The following is an 11,823-nucleotide window of genomic DNA, read 5'->3' on the forward strand; positions in this document are numbered from 1 at the left end:
TCTCTTTTTTTCGCATATCCGTGTTACTAAATTTTAATGAATATGATTTTGTTATTCCGAATATTTTCCTATTAGGATTGACAATATTTTTTGTTTGAAACTTACAGGCACACTACGGACGCTACGCACGCACCAACAGGTAGAGCCTGGTTGAACTCCATCCTACCCCTAAATAAACGTCAGTCTTGTGACCCTGGTGAAATTATAAATATAAAACTCTTAGATATATACAACAAATAATTTTTAATTACTCAGGTAGCTTGTTGGATGTAAACGATCATATATAAAGTGGAATGTTGATAAATGTGTTACTCGAAAGCAAGCCTGTTCGAACATAAGATGCGCAGCACTGTGTCGGAAAAGAACTGAAAAAAACTATGCCATGCAGCCGCAAGTCGAACGCTCCGAAAATTAGAACAAGGCTTTTCCAGCTCCTCCTAAATTTCTGGCGAATTGAAGCACGTTAAATGTCTGCGGGAACACAGCACCATTTGTAGGCACCGCAGAGAAAACGTAGTGACAACGACTGTGCACTTGTTCATTTTAAATAAATTTCAGGTTTCACTACTACAGTTCACACGAAAAAAATCATTCCCAGTTATATGCAACAGAAATCCACTAGAGCATCTAGGTAAAATTCTAGGGTAGCGCTACAAACCACGTGGATTCCAAGTGTCTATATTATTTTCCAATAAAACCCTTCAGGTTTTCTGCAGGCGGTCTTTGAATTGTGCTGCGAAGCCGGACGTGCTGTAGTGCAATGCGGCGACCTTACAAAGATCTTCCACTGTGTCTCTGCTGCATATAAGTGGGAGTAGCTTTTGATGAAGTGTGTTATTGTGTGTGTGCACAACGCTGCTGCTTCGCACTTCATCTGGGTTCATTTAAGGAAGATGTTATTATTTGTTGCACAGCTAGGACAGTGAAACACGCAATTTCTTACCAATATATGCTGATTTTGAAACATCGAAGCTGTGAAATATGCAACAAAATGGCACGCGAGGCTTACTTGAAGCTTCCCGAAAGGTTGACATGAATCAACAGGGCTTGTTACCGATCTAGTTGCTTCATACTTAAGGAAGATATGGACACGGCGTGGTGCAAAGCACACAAGGACGATATGAAGCCTGAACTGAAACACAACAGTGCTGTTGTCTCTCTCTTTGTTTCTTCACTTCATCCGCGTAATCTTCCCGCCCTGTCAGTTTTGTTTTCTTTCGGTTGACAAGACACTGAGCAAGCTTCTAAGCCACTTATCAAAACACAAGCAAAGGGCACATAATATACATCTTCGATAGATGCTACAAACATAATAACAAATTTTTCAAGCGTGCATGTTCATGTGAGCAGGTTGGTGTTACATAAATATATCCATTCATTATAATTTCACCCAACTGACACTCGAATGAGTGTAAATCGTCGCGATTGCGTGAATTCGTTCTCGTAGGATCACGCACATGTCGCAATCCCCTTGGGTTCTTGAGAAATACACAGAAGTAAATGCAGTAATGCTGAAAGAGTGAAAGAGTGACAATGTTGCATGTCACTGATCCCGTTATTATGGAGGTGATTGCCGGGTGAATTTTAACGGCGGACGTATCGTCTCTCATAAACGCCCCACAAAAGAGCGAACAATTTAGAGAAGGTCCCTTTGGTGCATCAGTGAACGCCGGTCGTGGTTCATAGACCGAGTCAGAGCCAAGACTTGATAACAAATCCCAAACATATTGTCAGATTAGACGGTACAGACAATGCACAATTATGCACACCTGGCAGTTACCAAGTACATTACAACACACAAGATGTATTCAACATAACGGGCAAAAACAGCAACTCGCGCTACACTGTAGTATAATGAAATAACTCGAACGTTGCTCCAAAGTATATATTGCTTAATTCTTAAAACTAATATTCAATGCTGCTCTTCCAGGAAACGTCCGCACAAAATCCAGCACACAAAATTAATTGCCCCTTGAAAAACAGCAGACCTACGTTTCAACCATATCTCTTCGTTTTTTCTAAAACAGTAAGATACCGCAGAATATTTGTATAGCGAGCACCTCTTCTGTAATAAATGGCACAAAATTTACGCTTAAAATGTTGATTACAACTTACTGAACGTATAAGTCATGAAGGGTGGCAGTACTGTCATCTGTAAGAGTTTTTTATATGCTGAAAATATTAAGCTTTGAGGAACAAGTCGCTCATGGGATAACAGTAAATTTGTCCTCAGTTCATTTGTAGCAGTACGCCAGGATGATTCAGTAACCGCTCGCACGTATTCGCCATTGTTTCGCTTGGACCGTTTCTTAGTAGTTCTCATTGACCTCCTAAATATTATTCACATACAATTGTTTCAGGTGATGCACAATAGTTTCGAGTTGAATATATAGGCTGGGTAACTTACGAATGTAAGCAGCTTAGCTGGAGGAGCAACTCTAATAGCAGCATACGTGGCGTTAGTGAAAACGCTGATAATTACGAAAATTTCCTGCAAAGTTGTATTGAACCTACAGGTGTTCGTAGAGTGTCAGCGTAGAAGAATCAATTCCTTATGATAGATAGTAATGTCTTACCATTCATGCCCTAAGCGATATTCCCTCGCCTTACATACGGCCTGGTTCTTACATACGGCCTGGTTGACCACAACATTGAGGTATTTATCGCTTTTACGGAACTTAATCTACGAAATTAGTTCAGCCTATCAGACGCAGAAGAGCACATTCCCAATGATTTCGAACACACGCTTTGGCCGATCTTCCAGCGTCGGTGTGTGCCAAAGTTTCCAGGCACTTCATTCCTTCCTTCCTTGTAACACAAGGGTAGTTCAACCTCCATCCATGTTGCACAGTGCATGAGCTCCCAGCTTTTCGCCTCCGTCTAGGCAAACTGCTAGAAGTCTTCCAGCAATATGAACAAATGCACTGACACTTTGTCATTCATTGTAGTCATGATTGTGTGCTTTTTCGTATTTGTAAGGTCAGTGTAGCATGAAAACTTCACGACAAAAAGTAGCACACAACACTAGACAGGCCTTAATTGCAAGTCACGATTTGAAACTAGGTACGTATTGAAAGCATCAATAAGTTGCTTGTGTCATCTCATATGATTAGGATTCCAGTGTGCTTAAAAAAGCAGAGGTGTCATACGTTCAGTGTAGACTACACTATACCCTTCAAAAGTGGTGCTTCGCGCGCAGTAACGAAAAACATGCTTACATGTCCAGCCTAACTGAAATAGAAAAGGGCGTATGTTATCAAGGAAAAAAAAAGGACATCACAGTTAGGTCGTCCTTTATTTGCTGTCCGGATTTTTTCTCGATGGTACGTGTCTTTCTTTAGTTTGTTAGACATGTACAGACTAGCTCAAAAAAGTTAGATAATATTGAGTCTTAATGTTAGGTGCGTTGCCACGAAGCGTTCCCTCAGGGATTTCAGTTGTCACGTATGGTAGTTTTTTTATCAAAAAATGCCATCGGTGCATTTCTGCATTATATTTCGCGGGTGTACCATGCCCTGCATTTCTGCGGACGATTCAAAAGGGTAATCATTTTTTGTTAATAAGTCATTATACCTTTCAAATCAAGGTTATGGATGTTGTAGCAGCTTGCCATAAACACAGCTTTTGATTGCAGATACGTCCAGCATTGCCAGACAATTATGAACGCAGTACTTCAAAGGTAAACTGTCTATCGTAACCGTTTCACAGGCTTGCTAGATGTGCATCTCTAGACCTGTAGAAGAGACTCGGTGATACTATCATGGTCATTCAAAAAGAGTGAGAATTGAATTGGTTTTTCATGTGTTAGTTCAAGGCTCTTTCAACGATGCTCTTATCTCACATTTAAAAGCAGTGCTAAAATATCTGCCATGTGCGCTTTGTTCTGAGAAAGCACTGTGTGCGTGAATGTGTTAAAGCTATTCAAAAATATTCAAAAATGGATTGGTGACTTTAGGGACAATGGTAAAAGCAGAGATTGCACTAACTTTCGCATAGCTTGGGCACAGCACAGAGAGAGTGGGCTACTAGCCTATTCTGGTTTGGATATACTTCTACATTCAGACCTACGTCTTACCCAGCACTACCTGTGTTATAGAACAAATGGCTAAGCTTCCGCTATTTTTAAATCTTTTTTGTGTCTCTATTTCTGGCTGTTTTTCTGTACCATTGTGTATCTGCCTTTGCGTCTCTTTGGAAAAGCGGGGGAGATTATTTTCACTGTTTATTGTTACGACTTAGTCAAGCGAACGCTGGCTATGAAGGTTAACAATAACTTCATAGCCATAGATGCAGGAGCATTGTGTAAGTGCCCTTTATGCTCAAACGTCTAAAGTCGACAGAAAAGTGTCTAATAAACTATTATCAGCATCAGATTTGCAAAAAGTTTATTTGTGAAACAGTTTCTTTTTTGCACCTTAGCTTTGTTCTGTAGGTGATAACGAATAACAGCCTTTAATACTTAAGTAAGCACTGTTCTTCTGCTTGTTGTTTTTAAAAATCTTGAAAGCTCAAGTTGCTACTGCGTTTAAGAAACATTTCTGCTATTTGTACTCGTTAAAAGGAACGGTAATATTACTTCGTTGAAGTGATTGATTATTGCATTCAAAAGAATTGCTAAGCTGACGAACGGATGTTTTGGAAAAGTATTTCTGAATATTGAAAATCAATTCGAAGTATACTCGAGTTTTACGGGTGTTCGATTCGGTTTAGAACTTCACTGTTCGCACAGCCGTAGGATTTTTATATCCAGTAATCAGTCGCAACGTTGTCAGTGCCGTAAAAGTTGCACATATCGCGCAACTGAACCAATAGGACTGAGCGTGCTGAAAGTGTGGTTGAACCAGCAATTCCTTCAGTTGATAAAGAGCGGACCATGACATCACAGTCACTAAATTTTTAAAATATTTTTGACGGTATCAAAGATATGAGCAGAATAAAAAGTATGAGAGGTACGGCAGACACATCGTAAGATAGTACTAATGCTTGTTCCTAAACGTTTCGTTGTCCTAGTACCACTTTCGGTGAGCTGGGGCCAAAAGGTGACGTCGCTTACACAAAGGTCGCTAACTCCGTCAGTTTTATGAACGTGCCCATGCACGGAAGATATTTGGCTAACACTGACAAAAGACCACAGGCGTGCGCACTGGCCGGGGGGGGGGGGGGGAGCCGAAAGGAGGCGCAAAGCCTGCTAAATACATTTACATTATTAAAAGGGGGTGCTGCGACGAACCTTCATCCCCTTTGAAAGGAAACTGTGCGCACGTTTAGGCCAAAGACAATCTCAGCAAGGCCTTGGTGCTCTACCACTTAATGAATTGGCAGAATTGAGTAAACAGGCTGTACTCGTTGGAACGCACCACCACGTTTTGAAATACCTTTAGTTAAGAAGTGAAACATGGAGTCATTGACCTAGTACGGAGAAACTAAAGAGCGCATGAAAAAAAAAAAAAAACACGGTCCTCAGTTAATGAATAGGTCATTTGCGCTAAAACCTAGAGACAACCACATAATATGTACGGTGTTCGAGTTCCGGTGATATGTAGTTATTGACCAATGTCAATAAGATTTTCATCTTATGTTTTCTGCGGTACCCGAATGTCATGTGCCAAATGATAGGACCCTGAATAATTTAGTTTTTTTTCTATTGCGAGACAAATTCATAATACAGTATCTAACTCTGGAATCATGCCTTTTTCTCCGAGCAAGCGTGTTGGCGTCAAACATCGTTTCTATTCTTTTTTCAACCCACCTTTCTTCTTTTTGTCGCGGTGAATTGGTGCGAGGCCATCAATGCGGAGCGCGTCTGCTGCTTCACGCGCCGGTGCATTGAAACCAAGGGGCGACACTACCACACTCAGATAGCAATGACAGTTAAGCGAATTGGTGTGAGGTGATAGCTCCGAGCGACGAGCCAATTTGTGCGAGAGTTTTTTCAGGGCTTAACAATCTGCAACAAATATGCGCGTGCGTAAGAAAAAGTAAAAGAAGGAAGTGACAAGATATGGCAGGATGCGGCGTCAGAAACTATTCCAAAGTTGTTGACTGCGCCACGGGGTTATGTCGATTCCGCCTAGAATAATATTTTCAGGCCTGCTCACTGCCACCGTGACGTCACTCGTATTGCCAGAGCGTGGGCGCTTACGGAAGGCTGTAAATTCATTGCCATTATCGTTTGCCGTCATAAGAGAGAGTGTTCTTGCCATGTTTTATAAGCTAAACAGCTTTATTCTGCCTTTTACGTAAAAAAAAGGTGCTCACTTAAGTAATGTATTGCTCTTGAAAGCGTTTGCAGAGTTGCCTCTGAGCCATTTTTTTCCACAAAAAAGTGAAAGACTGTGCACTATCGAACATGTGGTCGATATAGAGAAGCCAAGTTTTATGGAGCAACAAAGTGACAAAATAAATAAGCAACGTTTTATCCAGTCTTCACCTATTTACACACATGCACGCACGCCCTATCTAGAGCATGCAGAGAAACTTCCTACTCACTTGCAAAGATTCTGCCCTTTTATTTGTACTCTTTTGAAGGGAGAGTGTGTTCTGAGGCCGCAAGTATGTTATTCAGCAGAATATCAGTGTGATGATCATCGCGAGAGAAAGTTAACTCTTTCGTTTCACAAAAATCTCTCACAAAGAGCGGCATATTCCCTTTTTCTCTGGCCCCTCGCACACTGTTGCTAGTCGGTCATATAACTTAGGGACTGGGAAAAATGTTAGTACTCGGTCTATATTGAACCCGGATAATTACACTGCACTGCGTGTTCTTGCATCGGTATATTTTTGGTAGTGGTTCTTAAAAATCTTGCTTGTTGTAGAGCTCATAGACCAAAAGTAGAATTAAAGCGCTTTATTGCAAGTGTCTACACGCAGCTAAACTTCAAGGAAACATATAACACGAAGGTGCTTACGAAACTGGTGTAAAATTATATTACCGCAATAAAGTAGTAAGAACATCGACAAGAAAATATTAACCACAAAACCGATGCACTAAGTAATGCAACAACATTGCTTCCATTTTTCTCAACCAAGTGAACAGACGTAACAAGTCCACGGCAATGATCGCCAACAGCAAAATGTTTACCGACCCTGAAAAAAACATGCATGTTTTGAAAATGCACTGCCATGCACGCTTATTATTTTAATGCCAGGGCTTAAGCCACCGAGTCGGAAGCACACAGGGTGGCTTTATTTTAGAGCGATAACTGAACATGGGGAAGATGGGGCCATCGGAACGATTTATAAGTATGCAGTATGGGCACACGTACGTACCTTCGTGTCACAAAGAAAGCGCGTGGCGACGTATGCGTGACGAATGACACGCTTGCATTTCGTTCTTCGGTTCTTAGAAGACCTTAGAAAACTAAAACAGTGACAACTTAGGTCTCTTTGTTTTGAAGATTCGCCACGCACCATCGCTCAACTGTTCGGGTTTGCAGCCGTATAGATTGCGAATATGCAGTTCACAAAGCGAATCACGTATCCATGCTGCAGTTCACGAACACAGAAATACATGGTCTTCTCGAGTCGCCAACAAACACACCAGCACACCACAAAATTGTTCACCCAGGTTAGCAATACATCTCTGTCGAGCGACGACGGCAAGCGTAGGCAGGTCTGCGGAGCGAAACACACCAATCTAAGCGGAGTGACGTTACATCCCGCGGCAGAAGCAATGAACAGGCCTCAAATTAGCTAGGCGGCGTTGTTTGCGTTCATGATTCCCTTTTCTTGTGACGCTATATACATCTGACAAAACTGGTACATGCATCAATCTGAGATTGAAGGAACAATGTCAATTGTAGCACCAAAACATTTTCGTAGATATGCGTGCATTGCATACAGTATGGGTGCATCCCTCAATTTTAATATACTATCATCATCGTCAGGGTTATTAATCACGCACCTCGGGAGATAATGAAGACTTTGAACATTTTAACACTAACTCATGTATAAGGGTTTCATCTATCGCCCTGCAACAAAAAGAAATATTAGAATAGGAATCTGCCGGTCCGTACGGGGGAGGCCCGCAAGGACTTAAGCACGTCCTGCAGCACCAAAATATTCTTTTTTAATTCCATTCCATGCGTTAAAATACTTGGCATGCTGTTTCACCTAGTTTTTGTGACCACATGCCTCTATATATGTGTGAGTTGACGTGAATAACCATCTGTTGCGTGCCCAGCATCCGTCCTTGTGTTCTCATTATATTGTGTTTCATGTTTTTTGCTCATATAGATACTCTCATCGCTGAACTCATCGCTGGCAACTTTGGACGAGCTGGTACGGCTTCTTTCGCTGTCAGAAAATATTGTCAGTGAGAGTTTTCGTGTGATAGAATAATCAGTTTATGCTATAATGGCGTGAAATTTACTAGATGACCTCAATTTATACACTAAGTGAAGCTGGTTCTTATTGTAGATTTGGTTTTGACACTTCGTTTATTGCGTATTTGGAATTGTTGACCAGTCCCTCGGGTGAATGAACCACACTTGCTGTTGCAGGACTGTTCAATCTATTCGAAAATTGCATTATTTCAATATGGTCAAGTATAAACCCGACTTCTCATTTGAGGGTAGAAACGTAGTACTTACACCAATACGGATGACTTCTTAAAAGAAAAAATATATGCAAGGCAGACAATTTGTGCCAAAACTAGTGCCAGAACTCATGAAAGACAACTAACAACGAAGACGGTTTTCGGTAAGAGTGTGCATCATAAGTAAATTGTCAGCGAGTGATAGTGGAAGACTGAATAGGCTCAAGAAAGCGAGGAGGCACAAATACTGCTCAACACATATATTGAAGTTAACCATGCACGTTATGCTTGGACTAATGATGAACCTTTTATGACAACTTACCTTTGTGATGTCTGGTGCCCGAAATTTAGGGAGACGAAAAACTCCATAATATTTTACAAAAATAGATAAAGCTCTAACTGTAAATGACACTAGAATATCATACCTTGTCATACCCTAGCGCGCAACGCATTCATCCCTCGGCTTTGTGTACGGCGCGCGTCGTCCTCCAAAACGTTTTGTACATCGTCCAATTTTTATTCAACCATCTTGCTCTCATCACCTCAACCTAGGTAAGAATTTATCATCATGTCATGAACCTATCATCGATTGTTCTCGTGAGGAAGTGTCCCTTGTGCCAACAAGTGAATTTCCATCGCCCGACCGTTCTCCTCTTCTCTGCAAACTTATCACTGACGACGACATCACCTTGCCTCCGGAAGCTTCAGTCCCTATTAGTCTTTCATGTGGAGCGCAACCTGACACCACGGTGATGTTTACGCCATCTCCAGTTTTTACCAAAAACAAGGGCATCGTACTCCAATTTGCCGTTCTTACAATTGCGTCTGGTTAAACTGTATTGCTGGTGACCAACCACTGCAACTACCCCATTGGCTTACTCCGTGGTGAAACCTTAGGATATGTACAACCTGTCGACCATATCGATGATATTGGTACAAGTCATCATTAACATCAACAAATGCACCATGAAGGCGACGAAGATGACAATTTACGAAAAGCTCGTGGTGTTGTTCCCACTCCGCCATCTTGCTTCAAGGACACTGTGTACTCCGTGTAAAATCTAAATATATTTCTACCCTCTGCCTACTCTCAGCCCGTGACATTTTGGTGGAGGTGCTGGGTAACAAGATGGAGCTACGCAGCGGCCGATGCTTGGTTTCTTCCACAATGACAGAAGAGGGTCCAGCTGCTGCTCCCGCAGCGGCCACCGCAACGGTGACTGTTGTTATGCCCCAGCTGAAAGACCCTGACACGTTTCGTGGGACCGACAATGTCAATATTGAAGAATGGTTGCCACTGTACGATTGAATAAGCAAGAATTATCGCTGGGACGAAACGCCCATGCCGGCGAACATCCTATTTTATCTGAAGGGGACAGCCAACGTGTGGTTTGAGAACAATGAAGCGGAAAGTGGCAGCTGGGATGCGTGCAAAGAAAAGATGCGTGCACTGTTTCGCAAATTTACTGGCCGGAAGACCGCGGCCAAGCAAGATCGGCATCTCGCGCTCAAAAGTCATCGGAGTCGTACCTGTCTTACATAAATAACGTGCTCGTCCTTTGCCGCAAAGCAGACGACGGCATGGAGGAGTCCAAGAAGCTAGCGCACATATTAAAAGGCACTACCGATGACGCATTCAATTAGCTGATTTGCAAAAACTGTGACACTGTAAATGCAATTATCCGAAAGTGCCAGCGTTTTGAGGCCGCCAAGAGCCGATGTATTTCCCATCAATTCGCTCGACATCTCTACACCGCGGTAACATGGTCGTGCGAAGACATGTCTGTGCCACAGGCACCGCTGACTGCAGAGCACACCACGAAGATCATGCATCGAGAACTTCAAGCTATGTTTCCCGCTTCAAACTTCTCTCGTGCCTGAGAGTCCAGCTCCCAAATGGTGCCTTTAGTGCATGCCATCATTCACCAAGAGCTTTCAAACGTTGGCCTGGAAACTGTGTGCACCACCGCCCCCTCCCGACCGACATACCATCGGCCACCAGTTTCCTACGCCCAAGGCCAAAGCCTACCAGCGCGCTCTCGCAATCCCGCTGAGTGGAGGACTGCTGATGACCGGCTTATATGCTTCAACTGCCATCGTTGATGATTGATTTGTGGGGTTTAACGTCCCAAAACCACCATATGATTATGAGAGACGCCGTAGTGGAGGGCTCCGGAAATTTCGACCACCTGGGGTTCTTTAACGTGCGCCCAAATCTGAGCACACGGGCCTACAACATTTCCGCCTCCATCGGAAATGCAGCCGCCGCAGCTGGGAGTCGAACCCGCGACCTGCGGGGCCAGCAGCCGAGTACCTTAGCCACTAGACCAGCGCGGTGGGGCTTAGCTGCCATCGTGTTGGCCACGTGGCCCGCTATTGCAATAGCAGGTGGTAATGTCACGAGCCTTCCTATGGCTATAAGCGTCGCGCATAGGCAGATGATGGCCACTTCGGAACTCGCCATGAGTCGCCTCGGCCAGCCGGTGGTGACGGTTTGTCGATGGTGCGTTGTCGGTCGCCATTCTCTCCCAGCCACTAACAGAGTCCCGCTCAGCGCTGTCTCGTCGCCCATCGTCGCGCTCACCCCAACTTCGCCGTCCTCCTTTGCCGACTGCACATCTGGCTCGAGAAAACAAGAAGATGCAGCTCACAGAGGTGATGCTGCAGTGACGATTTGCCAGCCAAGTTCTCCGGCAAGGCCGACAGGACGCAACCTCATAGACGATAAAGTAGACGATACACTTGGTGCCCTTGTAGACACAGGGTCGTACATTTCGGTGATGAACTCGGAGCTTCCCCACCACCTCAAAAAGGTTTTAACACCGCCCACAGTGCCGCTCATCTAAGTCGCCGACGGTGCAACTTTACCTGTGCTTGGAATTTGCTCCGCACGTTTTAGTGCTGCTGACCGCTTCTCAACTGTGCTTTTTGCCGTGCTCGAGAAGTTCTTTCATGAACTCATGCTGGGCATGGACTTTCTTGCGGCACACTCTGCCTTGATTGACTGTGGAATAGGCTTGCTTCAGCTTGACCTACCTTATTGCTGTGACACTCCAACTACACCTCAACCACGTTTGTGTTCTGTTGAGTACGTTCGCCTACTGCCCCAAGCCGTTACTTATGTAACCATGAGGTCTTTTCTTCCGGTACCCGACGGCGATTATTTGCTGGCACCAATTTTGGACGTGTTATTAGTATTGTTGCCCTTCCTCATACTCTTTTTACGATTACGATTAATGTGGCATCGCTACCAATACTGAAGTTCAATTGGTGTGCTCGAGTTGTTC

This window comes from Rhipicephalus microplus, unplaced genomic scaffold (genome assembly GCF_043290135.1).
Source record: "Rhipicephalus microplus isolate Deutch F79 unplaced genomic scaffold, USDA_Rmic scaffold_42, whole genome shotgun sequence".
Classification (NCBI taxonomy): domain Eukaryota; kingdom Metazoa; phylum Arthropoda; class Arachnida; order Ixodida; family Ixodidae; genus Rhipicephalus; species Rhipicephalus microplus.